The sequence below is a fragment of the Triticum urartu genome, chromosome 3 (genome assembly GCF_003073215.2).
Source record: "Triticum urartu cultivar G1812 chromosome 3, Tu2.1, whole genome shotgun sequence".
NCBI lineage: Eukaryota > Viridiplantae > Streptophyta > Magnoliopsida > Poales > Poaceae > Triticum > Triticum urartu.
In genome coordinates, this window is record NC_053024.1 from 94,726,661 (window position 1) to 94,744,310 (window position 17,650).

Genomic DNA, 17,650 nt, shown 5'->3' on the forward strand with positions numbered 1-17,650 from the left:
GGGGGGGGGGGGGGGGGGGCAGGCGCGCCCCCTACCTTGTGGCCTCCTGTTAATTGGCTTGACGTAGGGTCCAAGTCTCCTGAGTTGTATTCGGTGAGAAAATCACGTTCCCGAAGGTTTCATTCCGTTTGGACTCCGTTTGATATTCCTTTTCTTTAAAACCCTAAAACAGGCAAAAACAACAATTCTGGGCTGGGCCTCCGGTTAATAGGTTAGTCCCAAAAATAATATAAAAGTGGATAATAAAGCCCAATAATGTCCAAAACAGTAGATAATATAGCATGGAGAAATCAAAAATTATAGATACGTTGGAGACGTATCAATTACTACAGACTGTCCTATTTTAGACAGATTCTATTTTTCGTGTGTTGTTTGCTTATTTTGATGAATCTATGGGTAGTATCGGGGGGTATGAACCATGGTGAAGTTGGAATACAGTAGATATAGTTCTAATATGAAATTGGAATGAGTTTGCAACAGTACCTAAAGGTAGTTATTTGCTTTATTATACTAACGGATCTCACAAAGTTTTTGTTAAGTTTTTTGTGGATGAAGTGTTCGAAGAACGAGGAGTTACCGATGTGAGAAGAATAAAGAGAGGCAATAGCTCAAGCTTGGGGATTCCCAAGGCACCCCAAGTAAATATTATAAGGATACTCAAGCATCTAAGCTTGGGGATGCCCCAGTTGGCATCCCATCTTTCTTCTTCAACAATTATCGGTATACCTTGGTTTTTGTTTCGTTCACATGATTTGTGTCCTTTGTTCTTTTGTTCTTCCTATATGAACCATGCTAGTATGATATAGCCCTTCATTGATTTATAGAATGCTTCATGTACTTCAATTATATCTTTTAAGTATGATCTTATAGAATTGCTCTTTGTGCTTCACTTAAATCTTTTGAGTATGGTTTTATAGAATGCTTCGTGTGCTTCACTTATACATTTTGAGCTTGGACATTGGTTAGTTTATATTAATTATACAAAGCTCCATGAACTTCACTTATATCTTTTGGAGTATGAATAATACTATCATCTAAAGCGGGTTTGGAAGAGTGTCAACTCTAGGAACTAGTGATCCCGCTATTCTGAATGAGAAGAATTTTGCTTATGTGGAGAGTAGAAAAATTTCTATGCTTGTAGATCATGATAAGAATGCTTTATGTTATGGTTATATAGTTGAAATCATTCATGATGCTACTGAAAATTTTTATGAGGGAGGAATACATGCTTGTAGGAGTGCAATAATATCAAGTTTTTCTCCCTATGTGCTTAAAGTTTTGAAGTTATACTTGTTTTTCCTTCCTATGCTAGTTGATTCTTGTTCCCATAAATTGTGTGCTCACAAAATCCCTAGGCATAGGAATTGGGTTAGGTTTAAATGTGCTAGTAATATTCTTCATGATGCTCTCTTTATGTTCAAGTCTTATCTTTCATGTGAGCATCATTGATATCATCAGGCCTAGCTAAAATGCATTAAAGAAAAGCGCTTGTTGGGAGACAACCCAATATTTACCCTTACTGTTTTTGTGTGTTTACATGATTAAGCTACTGTAGTAATCATGTTTTATAGCTTTTGTTTCAATAAAGTTCCAAGTAAGACCTTTGGGAAGACTTGGGTGAAAGTTAATGTGATCTTGCTGTAAAAAACAGAAACTTTGCGCTCACGAGATTAGCTGCCATTTTTTTACAGAAGAGTGCTTTGGTGCTGATTCTTTTTGCAGAAGATTAATATACAAATTTCTCACGTCCACCAATTTATTTCATAATTTTTTGAGTAGAAGAAGTATGGTTAGTGTTCAGATCATTACAGACTGTTCTGTTTCTGACAGATTCTGTTTTCATTGCATAGTTTGCTTGTTTTCTAGTTTCTATGACTTATATTCCTCAATATAAATTATAAAAATGATATGGTACAGTAGGCATTGTGTGAGAACAATTACGGTCTTTGTCTTTGATAGTACCAAGGTGAATGGTTTACTCTTTATCATACTAACCTATCTCACGAAGTTCCGTTAAGTTTTGTGTGATTGAAGTTTTCAAGCTTTGGGTGAGATATCGATATGAGGAGAATAAGGAGTGGAAAGACCCTAAGCTTGGGGATGCCCAAGGCACCCCAAGGTAATATTCAAGGAAGACTCAAGCGCCTAAGCTTGGGGATGCCCTGGAAGGCATCCCCTCTTCCGTCTTCAAAACTATCGGTATACCTTACTCGGAGCTATATTTTTATTCTTCACATGATATGTGTTTTGCTTGGAGCGTATTTTCAATTTTACTTGCTGTTTGAATAAAATCATTGGATCTGAAATATTAAATGAAAAAGAATCCTCCCATGGCTAGTTAATTATTTGACTACTCAGTGTCCTTCACTCATATGTTTTTGGAGTAGTTTGTCATTACTCACGTGCTTCACATATATCCTATGAGTAAATGGTTGAATGAATTGAATGTCATAAATCTCAATTTATATATGTTTCATATGCTTATACCATGGGGAGTAATGACTTCACATAGAATAAGTATAGTTAGTAAACTTATTGAAAGTTAGCAAACGTAGAATTGGTCACTTGAACAATTCATGAAAGAATATTGAAGGACGAGAGATTTCACATATAAATATATACTATCTTGGACATCTTTTGTAATTGTGAGCACTCATTAAAATATGACATGATAAAAGGTTTGTCAGTGTCAAAACTGGCGGATCTCGGGTAGGGGGTCCCGAACTGTGCGTCTAGGCGAATGGTAACAGGAGGCAGGGGACACGATGTTTACCCAGGTTTGGGCCCTCTTGATGGAGGTAATACCCTACGTCCTTCTTGATTGTTCTTGATAATATGAGTAGTACAAGAGTTGATCTACCACGAGATCAGAGAGGCTAAACCCTATAAGCTAGCCTATGGTATGATTGTCTGTTGTCCTATGGACTAAACCCTCCGGTTTATATAGACACCAGAGGGGGCTAGGGTTACACAGAGTCGGTTACGAGGAAGGAGATCTACATATTCGTATTGCCAAGCTTGCCTTCCACGCCAAGGAGAGTCCCATTCGGACACGGGACGAAGTCTTCAATCTTGTATCTTCATAGTCCAACAGTCCGGCCAAAGGACATAGTTCGGCTGTTCGGATACCCCCTACTCCAGGACTCCCTCAGTAGCCCCCAAACCAGGCTTCAATGATGATGAGTACAGCGCGCAGATTGTCTTCGGCATTGCAAGGTGGGTTCTTCTTCAAACTCCGAGTACCTGTTAAATAGTGTCCGGCTTCTCGTAAATGTTGCACTTCTTGGCTTCTGCGTCCAATAATGGCCATCTTCCACGTGTCAAGTGAATGTGAGGAGCCAGGGTGTTTTTACATTTTCCACCCCATCTATGTGAATGAACTGTCTATTAAAGAGACGAGGATCCTCAGATCCAAACCACACCATCCTCCTTCAGCGAGCATTCATCGGAGCGCGCCCGAAAAAATCCATCCCAACATGGCCGGCCGGCGCAGCTTCTCCTCTCGCTCCCGCAGCCCCAAGCCCGGAGATTGGGAGAAGTGTTTCATCCTGTACAGCCAATTTAGTGAAGCTACAGACCCAGGGATTCCTCCCTCCAGCGTATATGGTCCCGGTTCGAGCCGGGCTCGCCACCTATAATGGCGGGGAGCAAGCGGAGAGCTTTCCCAACCCCTCTAAGGGAGAGCGGGTATGCCTTGTCCCTTATTTGTTAAGGTGACTCGAATTTCCAATCCATCCATTTATCCGAGGGCTCCTGGAGTTCTACGGCCTCCAGTTGCACAACCTCACCCCTGCCTCCATATTGCACATCGCTGGTTTCGTAGCCCTTTGCGAGCTGTTTCTGGGTTGCGAAGCTCATTTCGCGCTATGGAAGAAGTTGTTCTGCCTTGTGCCCCGTACACAGAGGGGATCAATATATTAAGTGGGCGGAGCCGAAGTATGGCGCATCACCGGGACCGGATACCTATCCGGTACCCCGAAGAAGACGTCCGAGGACTGGCCTTCGGAGTGGTTTTATATGGAGGATGTTCCTCTCCTGGATCCTATCCGGATTGGTCTTCCTGAGTTCGACAACGCCCCTTTGAAGAAATGCCTAAGCTGGCGCCCACGGAGCCCACAGGAGGAAGATGATAGAGACGTATTTTATCTGATGGGCCGGATAAAGTTGTTGGCCAAATCAAGACTGACCATAACCGAGGTTATGGCAATTTGCATTATGCGGGGGTGCAGCCACTTCAATATCGAGGCCACCCCATGTGGCACTTCAACGGGGAAGATGATGCCACTTGTTGCGAGCACAAGGGACCAGACTCAGTTGCTGCTCTAGCAAAAATTCTATCCAATCTATATAAGGGGGAAGAAGAGGAGTTCCTCCGCATCAAGCCACAGGATGGATTCTCCATGAACAACCCTCGAAGCTGGGTGAGCTTCTGCTCTTTTTTACTTCCATCCTACCCTTGTTTTCGTGATAAATATTTACCTTGTCGTTTCATCGTAGGAACTGCGTAAGGCGGTAGGGGAGATCAATAGCCCACCTCCACAACCGGAGGATCCTGAACGGGTCCTCGACCCCGGCCTCAAAGAGGATCCGGACATATTCGTGGAGCTGATTGATAGGATTTTCTATCAGCTAAGCTGTGATGACGCCATGGTGGCCATTATAGCCGACTACCCTGGGCTACTCCCAGCCTCATAGGTAAATGAGACCAGAGTCCCAACCTTTGAAAAGGATTTCCTTTTATGCACTTCACCTACTGTATACAAGCGGTGTTTTATAGGGAAGGCCCTCGGGACGCCATGCCGAGCCCGCGGCGACTCGCCAACAAGGGGTTTCAAAGCCGGACAGGCTAAAAAGGAAGGCGGTCCGGACGGTGACGCTGACGCAGAGGTATGATGCAACACCTCACTCCGTGGTTGTCGTCTTTAAAAACATAATAACACCCGTGTTTCCTAGAAGGAAGAACGCTCGCCGGACAATATCCGGGGAGGCCGCCGATCACGCCTCTACTAGTCGGGCTCCAGGGTCGGACACAGAGGCGGAAGCTAACACGAGGCACACTCCGGATGCTCCTTCTACAGAGGATGCGGATAAGATATCCGCTACGAATTCCGAAGTGGAGAGCGCCATGATCACAGGCGTCGCCGAGCCATACTCGGTGACGCTTGTTTCTCCCAAGAGGCGTTTGATGCATTCAACTCAGGAGATGCGTATATCCGTGCTGCTCAAAATGGTCTAGCCAGAGCCACGGACCAGTATGTAAAGGATGTACGGGTAAGAAAATTTGATGAGTATATATATCAGTAGCCCCTGAGACTTGAAACAGTTGGCACAACTGATTTAAGGATCATTTATTGTGCAGGTTCTTACAGAGAAGAATACTCGACTGTCACAGGAGCTGGAGGAATGCAAGGCCCAACTTCGGGCCGCTGTTGCCACATTGAAGGAACCTGAAAAGTCCCCAGCTGGTAACATTTGTTTCAAAGAATGATAGGTACCATATAGTGTGCGGCATGGCTGTGGATCTAATAATAGATATTGCAGATGACTCCGGTGAGAATCCGGAGGACCAGCATGTCGTACGACAGCTAAAGGCTGGCGAACGCGTGCTGACTAAGGTCACGCGAGAGAAAAACAATCTCCAAGACGCCAATACCAAGCTGAGCGTGGAACTGAAAGATGTTCGAGCCCAGCTTGCGGACTCCGTGAAGGAGAATAAGCGGCTTCGACGCGGCATTTTTAGTAAGTGCTTGAAAGAAACCTTAAAAGAGTGCGGCGAAGAAGCCGGCTAACAGAGTTATGTCTGCAGGTATGCTGACGGGTCGTCCCGTGGAGGAGATGCCCGGGTCTGCGGGTGATCTTCTACCCCGAGCTCTCACAACTGCACGAACAAGTTCGGCAGGTGATGCAAAGTATTGCCCGGGCCTTGTGGCCATCCGTCTCCCTACCAGCAGGCATTGGAGAGCTTGCGGAGAAGCTCAAGGGAGCACGGTGGCGCTTCCTATTATGGAAGATATCGGCCTGCCGTCAAGGTGCCAGGGAAGCCTGGGCCATGGTGAAGACGTGGTATACCAAGGCTGACCCAAACCATGTGCCCGAGGTCGGACCTATGGGGCCCGATGGGAAAGAGATCCCCGTTAGCTTAGTGTATGGGCAAGTAGAATTAGCCGCAAAGTATTCCCAACAGGATTGTAGGCTAGACAGCCCGTTGGATGGTATAGAAGAGGAATTTAGTCAGTCTAGATGACTATGTAATTAAAGTGACATGTATAATGCCTTCTAGCCGGATTGTAAATCATTTGTCATGGCGGAACTTTTCGCTTCAACCTCGGGACCCGATAGTCCGTAGTGTATCCGAATACCCGCTCAGTTATATAAGAACCGGGGTATGCGTGGAAACCAGGCGTAGGGGTCATTAGTGCTTGAACAGACAAGTACCCAACTAGTTATGTTATATTACATGGGTAGTAAGAAACATCTTCGAGGGAGAATAGTTCCGTTAAGGGTTCCTTTCCCTGGGTACGCATGCCCTAAAGTGCATGTCCGGACTGCGAGAGGAGACGCAGGCAAAAACATCTAGGGGCACATATGGAAAATATATAAAAATCATCTTTTGTTCACCGACCGAATATTCCCTTAAGAATGCTAGCTTTCGGCTTCACCCAGTCTGAGGTACACATCCGGATGACCCAGCAGTAACAATTGCAGAGGTGCTCCCCTTATGCCCTAGCCGAATTAACGGGAACGTAGGGCATAAATACAAGAGCCAGGCAACCCAGCTTGGCCAAAACTTAAGTCATATCGATGCATATAATGGCGAAGAAAAGGTACATGCGGAATAATAACACATGTGCGGGGCATGAAGCCCAGATAAATAATTAAGCTTCTGTGTAAGAAGCTCCCAGGTATGATGAGCACGGTTAGCGCGTCAATAGTGTGCAAGCAAGGCACAAGTTGGCTCTTGAAGGCCTTGAGAAAGAATAAAAGAAAGAAAGAGAGAAAAGACAGATAATGTATATGTAAAAAATGGACAGAGGAAGGAGACGAACATAGAGTCCGACACTAGGCGTAGAATCTTCGGAGACTGGCTGCGTTCCATGGGTTCGGCTCAAGTCGATTATTTGATGCATCCGCAGACGGTACGCACCACCGGTCAAAACTTGGTCAATAATGAAGGGACCTTCCCATTTGGGCTCGAGCTTGGTCTTTTTCTTCTCCGGCAGGAGTAGAACTAGCTCGCCAACGTTATAAGTTTTGGCCCGTACTTCTCTGCTTTGATATCTTCGAGCCTGTTGCTGATAGAATGCGGAACGGGCTTTTGCCACGTCGCGCTCCTCCTCCAGGGTGTCCATACTGTCCTGCCGATCGAGCTCGGCTTCTCTTTCTTCGTACATGCGCACTCGAGGTGAGTCATCAATTATGTCGCAAGGCAGAACCGCCTCTGCGCCGTACACCATAAAGAAGAGTGTGTATCCGGTAGTATGATTCAGCGTGGTCCGCAACCCCCAGAGTACGGAGTCGAGCTCTTCTACCCAGTGCGTGTTAGACTCCTATAAGGACCGCACTAATCTGGGTTTGATGCCGCTCATGATAAGACCATTTTCTCGCTCAACTTGGCCGTTAGTTTGTGGGTGATAGACAGAAGCATAATCGAGCTTGATACCCACCAGAGCTTTACCTCGTCGGCTGTAAATTTTGTGTCGTTGTCAGTGATGATGCTGTGGGGGACGCCATAACGGTGTACAACCCCGGATATGAAGTCTATCACCGGTCCGGATTCAGCCATTTTAACAGGTTTGGCTTCTATCCATTTGGTGAATCTATCCACCATGACCAGTAAGTATTTTTTCTTATGGGTTTCCCCTTTAAGGGGTCCAACCATGTCAAGCCCCCAGACCGCGAAGGGCCAGGTAATGGGGATTGTTTGGAGGGCGGTGGGTGGCATGTGGCTTTTGTTTGCAAAAAGCTGGCAACCGACGCAGCGTTGGACCAAGTCCTGTGCATCTACCTGGGACGTCAGCCAATAAAAACTTGTACGGAAGGCCTTGCTTACAAGGGCCCGGGTTGCGGCGTGGTGGCCGCCGAGTCCGGCATGAATTTCTGCCAAAAGCTTCCGCCCTTCCTCTTCGGAGATGCACCTTTGAAGGACTCCGGTAGTGCTTTTTTATACAGCTCTCCCTCGTGGACCCTGTAGGCTTTAGATCGCCGCACTATGCAGTGTGCCTCATTTTGGTCCTCGGGAAGTTCCTGCCTAGTTAGGTAGGCCAGGAATGGTTCTATCCACGGGGTGATGATGGCCATTATTATGTGGGCTGAAGGTGTTATTTCGGTGGCAGAGCCTCCGATTATGTCAGAGTTTCGGTATCGGGCATTTTGGCCGGGTCCGGACTATTGTTACCGGTGTCCCCTTCCCATACCACAGATGGCTTAAACAACCTCTCCAAAAGATGTTGGGGGGACCGCATCGCGTTTTGCGCTGATGCGGGCGAGGATATCCGCCGCCTGATTGTTTTCCAGAGCCACATGGTGAAATTCGAGCCCCTCGAACCGAGCTGACATCTTTAGGACGGCGTTGCGATAGGCCGCCATTTTCGGATCCTTGGCATCGAAGTCTCAATTTATTTGGGATATTGCGAGGTTCGAATCCCCATGCACCTCCAGGCGTTGAATGCCCATGGAAACTGCCATCCGAAGACCATGTAACAGGGCTTCGTATTCGGCTGCGTTGTTGAAGTCTGTATACAGTGTCTGGAGTATGTATTGAACTGTATCTCTGGTTGGGGACGTCAGGATGACGCCAGCCCCTAGACCAGCCAGCATTTTGGAGCCGTCGAAGTGCATGATCCAATTGGAGTATGCGCTGTACTCTTTAGGGAGTTCGGCTTCCGTCCATTCGGCCACAAAGTCGGCCAATACTTGCGATTTAATGGCTCGCCAGGGTTTGTATGTTATGTCAAACGAGAGGAGCTCAATGGCCCATTTGGCAATCCGGCCCGTGGCGTCACGGTTGTTTATAATATCATTAAGTGGCACTTCCGAGGCTACCGTAATTGAACACTCTTTAAAGTAGTGTCGCAGCTTCCGGGATGCCATGAATACCGCATAGGCTATCTTTTGATAATGTGGGTACCGTGATTTGCATGGAGTGAGGACACTGGATACATAATATACCGGCTTTTGAAGGGGGAATTTATGTCCGTCCGTTTCTCGTTCGACGACGAGCACTGCGCTTACAGCCTGATGAGTTGCCGCAATGTACAACAACATTGGTTCGCCGAAGTTTGGCGCGGCCAGGATTGGGTTGGATGCCAGTATGGCTTTTATTTCTTCCAATCCGGCTATGGCAGCGTCCGTCCACTCGAAGTGTTCGGTGCGCCGAAGGAGGCGATAAAGGGGTAATGCCTTTTCTCCTAAGCGGGAGATAAAGCGGCTTAGAGCCGCCACACATCCGGTTAATTTCTGGATTTGTTTGAGGTCCGTTGGGTGGACTTCGAATTTGACTATTTCATCCACTGGTTTAAAAGAGGTGGACTTGGATCTCTTGTCAAGTATCACGTCGTCCCTGTCCACTATGGAGCGAAACGCGGTTAATTCCTCAGCCACAAGGGCTTCGGATAATGCCTCGAGGGCCAATGCGGCTGTTTTGTTTTCGGCGCAGAGTGTTGTGTCCGGATCACTAGCGAGAGTGATGATTCCGTTGGGCCCGGGCATTTTGAGCTTCATGTACCCGTAATGGGGTATGGCTTGGAAGATCGTGAACGCCTCCCGCCCTAAAAGGGCGTGGTATCCGCTACTGAACGGGGCCACTTGGAATGTAATTTCTTCGGACCTATAGTTCTCCGGCGTGCCGAATACCACATCTAGTGTGATTTTCCCAGCACAGCGTGCTTCCCGACTGGGGATGATTCCTCTGAAGGTTGTGCTACTTCGCTCAATGCGGTTCCAGTCTATTTCCATTTTTTGAAGAGTTTCCTCACAGATGAGGTTTAATCCACTGCCGCCGTCCATGAGTACTTTGGTGAGTCGAAAGCCGTCCACAATTGGACTGAGGACCAGTGCAGCTGGTGCTCGGGCTGTTCAGAATTTAGGTTCGTCACTGGCATTGAAGGTAATAGTCGTGTCACTCCATGGATTTATTGCTGCCACGTGGCAGATTTTGGCAAGGCTGCGGAGTGTTCGCTTGCGCCTATTATTTGATGCGAAGGTCTCAAAGACTGTTAATACCGTATTTTTATCCACGGGATGGTGCTCTGTGGCATGAGAAGATCCTCACCACTTTTGGCCACTTGCCGGAGTACCCAACATGCTCTAAGGCTGTGTGTTGGTATGGTATCCGCTGTACTATGAATTTTGCAGGGTCTGTTGAGCCATCCCTCCAATACGGTTCCACGCCCTGTAGAGGGTCTTTGCTTCTTTGTAATTAACTCGGGTGTCTTATGATAGTGCACCCTTTTACTTCGGACTGGGTGTATATTCGGAGCCGGATTATCCCAAAATTTCGTTTTGGTTTTCTAGGCGCTTTCCATCGTACAGTACTTTAGTACTATGGACGCCAAGTCGGCGAAGCATGATATGTCACGGCGACTTATGGCGTTAAGGATTCCCTTGTCCGTGCAACTATTGCAGAAAAATGAGACTGCGTCTTCCTCGCGACAGTCCTTAACCTTGTTCATCACAAGGAGGAATCTGGCCCAATAATGATGTACTGTTTCCTGGGGCTCTTGCCTGATGTGGGAAAGATCATTTATGTTTGGGTGGGTGGGTGGATTTGAGTCCGAACCCTTACCCGATCTGAGACCCAGTGGCCGAGGAGTTTCCAATCTTGGAAGTTCGGGTTCCGGGATGTTGCCCGATAAGTCTGGCCCGCTGCCTGACTCTAAGTTCAGGGGTTGGGTGATGTCCTCCCGTAAACAGGTATCCGGCTCGGAGAGCTCAGGAATCCGGACATAGTTAGTCCTCAAGATAGAGGAAGAATCGCCGCATTGTTCCTCCACCACCGCAATATGATGGGTGACCGGTGGAGAGTTAATCTCCCTTTGATCGGGTTTAAGCCCAATCCGATCATAGCCCGTAGCGACTCCCAAGGCAGCGATGCGATCCAAGAGCTAATTTAGGGAATATAGCTCCATTGGATCCATCTGCTCGGCAAATATCGAGCCGACGTGGAGGCTGTTTTCGATGAGCCGAGAAGTCATCGTCGGTGCAGCAGCCGAATGGGCGGTCATGATGAAACTGCCTAGCCGGAGAGTTTGGCCGACAGCCAGGGCTCCCCGGCGGTAATGTTGTTTTTGACTACAAGACGAGGCATCCTCCCTTATGGTGACGGCACAGTGAAACTCTCAATGAAAGCACCAATGTCGGTGTCAAAACCGGCCGATCTCGGGTAGGGGGTCTCGAACTGTGCATCTAGGCGGATGGTAATAGGAGGCAGGGGACACGATGTTTACCCAGGTTCGGGCCCTCTTGATGGAGGTAATACCCTACGTCCTGCTTGATTGTTCTCGATAATATGAGTAGTACAAGAGTTGATCTACCACGTGATCAGAGAGGCTAAACCCTAGAAGCTAGCCTATGGTATGATTGTCTGTTGTCCTACGGACTAAACCCTCCGGTTTATATAGACACCGGAGGGGGCTAGGGTTACACAGAGTCAGTTACAAGGAAGAAGATCTACATATCCGTATTGCCAAGTTTGCCTTCCACGCCAAGGAGAGTCCCATCCGGACACGGGACGAAGTCTTCAATCTTGTATCTTCATAGTCCAACAGTCCGGCCAAAGGATATAGTCCGGCTGTCCGGATACCCCCTAATCCAGGACTCCCTCAAGGTTGATGTCAGACAAGGAAAACAACGTAATGGGTTATGTTTTCTTATATCCGAAATAAAGTATATTGTCTTGGATCATCCAATATGTTGAGCTTGCTTTTGCCCCTCATGCTAGCCAAATTCTTTGCACCAAGTAGAGATACAACTTGTGCTTCCAAACATTCCTTAAACCAGTTTTGCCATGAGAGTCCACCATACCTACCTATGGATTGAGTAAGATCCTTCAAGTAAGTTGTCATCGGTGCATGCAATAAAATTGCCCTCTAAATATGTATGATCTATTAATGTGGAGAAAATAAGTTTTATACGATCTTGTGATGTGGAAGAAATAAAAGCGACGGACTGCATAATAAAGGTCCATATCACAAGTGGCAATATAAAGTGACGTTCGTTTGCATTAAGATTTTGTGCATCCAACCATAAAAGCGCATGACAACCTCTGCTTCCCTCTGCGAAGGGCCTATCTTTTACTTTATCTTCTACCTTATGAAAGAGTCATGGTGATCTTCACCTTTCCTTTTTACATTTTATCCTTTGGCAAGCACATTGTGTTGGAAAGATCATGATATATATAACCAATTGGATGTAAATTATCATGAACTATTATTGTTGACATTACCCTCGAGGTAAAAGGTTGGGAGGCGAATCTATAAGCCCCTATCTTTCTCTGTGTCTGATTAAAACTTTGAACCCATAAATATCACGTGGGTGTTAGCAATTGTGAAAGATTAAATGACAGTTGAGTATGTGGAGTTTGCTAAACCAAAGCTCTCACATAGACCCTTCCTGAAAATAAGATTAATTGCAATTGTTTGATGACTGAGAATATAGTTTGTTAGTTTCAAGAAAGTTTATGATCTATACTTTAACATGTGAATAGCTTGTTACTTGATCATGAAAAGTTTTATGAAAATGAGCTACTGTTATGATATATAATGATGCTAGAAAAAGTGATTGGAACTACCATTGATGAAACTTATGCACTTGCTAGCATTCACACTTCATAAATTATTATTTTTATCATTTACCTACTCGAGGACGAGCAGGAATTAAGCTTGGGGATGCTGATACGTCTCCAACGTATCTATAATTTATGAAGTATTCATGCTATTATATTATCAACCCTGGATGTTTTATATGCATTTATATGCTATTTTGTATGGTTTTTAGGACTAACCTATTAACCTAGAGCCTAGTGCCAGTTTCTGTTTTTTCCTTATTTTTGAGTTTATAGAAAAGGAATATCAAACGGAGTCCAATTGACGTGCCAATTTTTGATGATTTTTTATGGACCAAAAGAAGACCCCAGAGTAAAAGAGTTGGGCCAGAAGAGTCCCGAACTATCCACGAGGGTGGGGGGCGCGCCCACCCCCTAGGCGTGGGCCCCTGCCTCGTGGACGCCTCGGGCACCTCCTTGACGTGAGACCGACGCCAAAAATTCCTATAAATACAGAAACCTCGGAAAATTAACCTAGACCGGGAGTTCCGCCGCCAGAAGCCTCCGTAGCCACCGAAAACCAATCTAGGCCCTCTCTGGCACCCTGCCGAAGGGGGCCGTCATCACCGGAGGGCATGGAGGAGGATCCCGGAGGGGCCATTATCACCATGAAGGCCAATGACCAGAGGAAGAACCTCTCCCCATCTAGAGGGGAGGCCATGGACGAGGAAGCACAAGGGGGAGAACCTCTCCTCCTCTCTCTCGGTGGCACCGGAGTGCCATCGGGAGGGGAATCATCGCCGCGGTGATCGTCTTCATCAACATCACCATCCTCATCTCTTTTATGCGGTCCACTCTCCCGCACCCCGCTGTAATCCCTACTTGAACATGGTGCTTTATGCCACAGATTATGATCCAATGATGTGTTTCCATCCTATGATGTTTTGAGTAGATATCTTTTGTCTTTGGGTTGATTGATGATTTAGATTGGTATGAATTGTATGTTTTACTTTGATGTTGTCCTATGGTGCCCTCTGTGTCGCGCAAGCGTGAGGGGTTCCCGCTGTAGGGTGTTGCAATACGTTCATGATTCCTTATAGTGGGTTGATGAGTGACTGAAACACAAACCCGAGTAAGGGGGTTGTTGCATATGGGAATAAAGAGGACTTGATGCTTTAATGCTATGGTTGGGTTTTACCTTAATGATCTTTAGTAGTTGCGGATGCTTGCTAGAGTTCCAATCATAAGTGCATATGATCCAAGTAGAGAAAGTATGTCAGCTTATGCCTCTCCCGCATATGAAACTGCAATAGTGATTACCGATCTTGTTAACGATTGCCTAGGACAATTCCGCACATCGATCCACCATTATTCCACACTCGCTATTTATAATATTTAGTAATATATTCTAACTTCATGATAACATCACCTACCTTTATATTTTAGCTCTCCGATATTATACAACGTTATCCTCTTCATACCCACAACCTAGTTTTATTTCTCGTTGCTAGTTGGAAGCAAACATTCGGTGTACGTAGAGTTGTATCAGTGGCAGATAGGGCTTGAGAGAATATTGATCTTACCTTTAGCTCCTTGTGGGTTCGACACTCCATACTTATAACTTCCACCTTTAGAAATTGTTACGATGATTCCTTGCACTTGGGGATTATCAACGTCGCACAACACCGTCCAGTGCCTGCTTCATCTCGGCCATCGCTGCATCCAGCGAGGTGTTGGCGATGAGGACACGGCCGAGAGTCGCCTCTGTGCGCCCCAGCGAAGCGGTGGTCGTCTGCGCCAGCGCATCGAAGACTTTGGCGGACGAGGCAGCGTACTTGTCAAGCGAGTCCTGGAGCTTTGACGCGTTCCGCCGTGGCCGCCCCGGCATCGGAGACCGCCTTGCTCTGCTGGATCGTGGCCTGCACCAGCTCCTGCAGATCTGCTAGGGAGAGCTCTGCTGCCGCCATGCGAGCGGAGATCGTCGGTTTGTTGGATCGCGCCGTTGGATCCGATCGATTTACTCAACCAAACGCAGGTACACCGAGGTGTTTTCCATGGAATCACCTGAGGGGATCCGCACCCTTGCCTGGAATTAGGAGCAGATCGATGGATTGATCACGAGATATGGATGAAAATTTTGGGGGAAAACAGAGGAAGCGGATCGATACACGGCTCTGAATACCAGATGCTACGGAATCATAGCAACTCCTCGCGTCACGCCAGGATGTGGTAACGAGAGACAGAAGAGAATTGCGTGGGAAGGAAGAAGAAGCACAGAGGAAGGATTGTATTCGAGATAATAATGTTTACAATGCCAGTTCCCTTTCCTCCCTCCACACGCTAGCTATATAACGGATCTATTACAGGCCACACCGGGCCGGCCCAACGGCCACTCACACACACAGGGCATGGCAAGGCCCAGGTCGTTGCAACGTACCATATTTTTATAGAAGGCAGAAGGCAATTACAAGAGACTACTTCTCGCTGCAAACAGCAAGTGTAGCACGAACTCCACAGCCGAGCTTATCCGAAGACAAGCAACCGCAAACGCTACAACCTCAATGCAAAGGAACTTGCCCTAAACATTTTCAACCGGACTTCCCTTGTCAACGCACCAACCACCCTTGAATACCTAAAAGAAGATGGGATAGGACTCGGTCGATCCCAAAAAAGTCACCGTCTTGGACTCACCAGCGCGGGCATACATTGCGCTGAAGTAGCTCTACTCGGACAAGCGGTAGACACAAAAGAACCACAACACAGAACCTCGAGGCCAAGTCTCCATACCCAATGCTCCCTTCAGAGGAACGACGCTAAGACGCCGCCAACGCCAGTCCGAGAAGGAACTAGGCTTTCGCCCGGAGACAGAAACCCAAGCTAGGAGGAAGAGATGCCGGCACACCTTAGCGACGCCTTCAAGGAGGGGACCAACACCCACAGGCGTTGTCGCCGCCAACACCGTCCGAAGACGGGCAAGATTTCCATCCGTGTCGCACATCTCCAACCCTCCCCACCGGATTGAGCCACACTGATCTGCGATGGGTCACTCTGCCGCCGCCACAACACCTCAGCCATCGTGACCAGACGTTGCAGCACACCGACCCTGCATGGCCGTGGGCAAGCAACCCGACCTCCATCTCTCGCTCCGCCAAGAAAAAGATGGCAGCTTTGGTCCCATGGCAGCACGCCAAGGTCAGCCTGCGCCGCACGCAGCCACCAACCACACCAATCCAGGCAGGTGGGCACGCAACAGATGGCCCAAGGACCCGGATCGGCCAGATATGAATCGCACGCAGTCGCCGCCATCTCCCAACTCCAGCGCCAATCGAGGGCGCTCGACGCCACTGCTGCACCCGACCGCTGCCGAAGTAGCATCTCCCGGCCGGGCTCGCAGCGCCGTGACCACTCGAGTACCCTCGCCGGCGCCACCATGACCCAGCCATGCCGCCGCCTCCAGGACCCTTCCCGGCGCCGCTCGGAGCCCGAACCCGTGCACCAAGGCCTCCGCTGCTACTCCCCTGCCGAACTCCGCCACTCCGCTTCGCCCCCCACCATGCGCCGCCACACCAAAAGAACCTCCCGTGCCGCCCACTTGGAGTCCCACCCCTGCGCGAGGGGAGCCCGCCGGGGCGTGCCAACCCCACCGATCGCCTTCGGCGGCGGGCGCCGCCGCCACAGCCGGCGTCGGCAGCGGCGGCTGGGGGAGAACGAGGAAGAGGCTTACGGGGCTAGGGATTTGGCCTCTAGAGTTGCCCGCGCGAGCGGGCCGGGAGGAAGGGGAAAGTGGAACAGCTCCTTGGGCACTAGCTTCACGGTTAAGCACCGTAGTCTCACCTCTTTTTAATGAAAAAGAATTCTATGAGATCAGGTCTCACGCAAGTTCTCTGTGGGGTCATTATATAAAGAAATTTTTTGGACAACCCATAAATATGAGACCATGGGCTTGGAAGGCTCGGATCCCAGAAAAATCAAAACATTTCTGTGGCAAGTACCTCGAAATCGCATTCCGAATGGTGACTAAGTTGTCGAACGACATGCCCCAAGGACAACAAGTGCGTGTAGTGTGACCAAGACGAGACTTGTGACCATATCCTTTTCGGGTGCATTGTCGCACGTTTCATTTGAAGTGTGATTAGAGAGGTGACCGGTTGTTCATGGAAACTGTAGTTTGCTGATTTGCATGGTCTCATTCAGGGAGCCAATGCAAGGGATCAACAAGTTTCCTGGATGGGATTTACGACTTTAGCTTGGTGTTCTCGACAACTCACAAGAAAATGGTTAACGAGGGGGAATTGTTCAAGCATCCAGCTGAACTAATATATAAAATGATGATTCTTTAATAGCTATGGAAGCTTCTAGCAGGACCAAAGGACAGGCGTCAGAGCGCTTGAGTACCAGAATCCAATCTCGATGCCATTAGCTAAGGAAGGCAATGCATGCGCACAATATTGGCTAGGGAGCTGCCCACGTGTCGGTTGCATTGCTAGTGTGGCAGACGCCATGATTTATCTTAGCCATCAAACGATACGTCGTCTTGTTTCCTAGTAGCATGTATCGCTCTATTTAATGTTTTATATTCTAAACTAATTTTTCTAAACTTTAGATCTGTTAGGTTTGTTTGTAAGAGCCTCGGTCTAGGACGGGCATATGTCTCTTTGCTAAAACATAATCTTGTGTAGAACATCTATAACCGGATTCCAGAAAACCCCAAATAATACGGGCGAACACCACAATTATTGTCCGGTCACCAAATTCGGCACCCAACCGCCCCCTCTATACACCCAGCCAAAACATCTGGGCTAACTAGCACTCTCCATAATCAGATCATTTGTGAGGCGGATATGAGGCGATGGTTCGAATACACCCGGATGTGGCCCCCACGTCAGATCG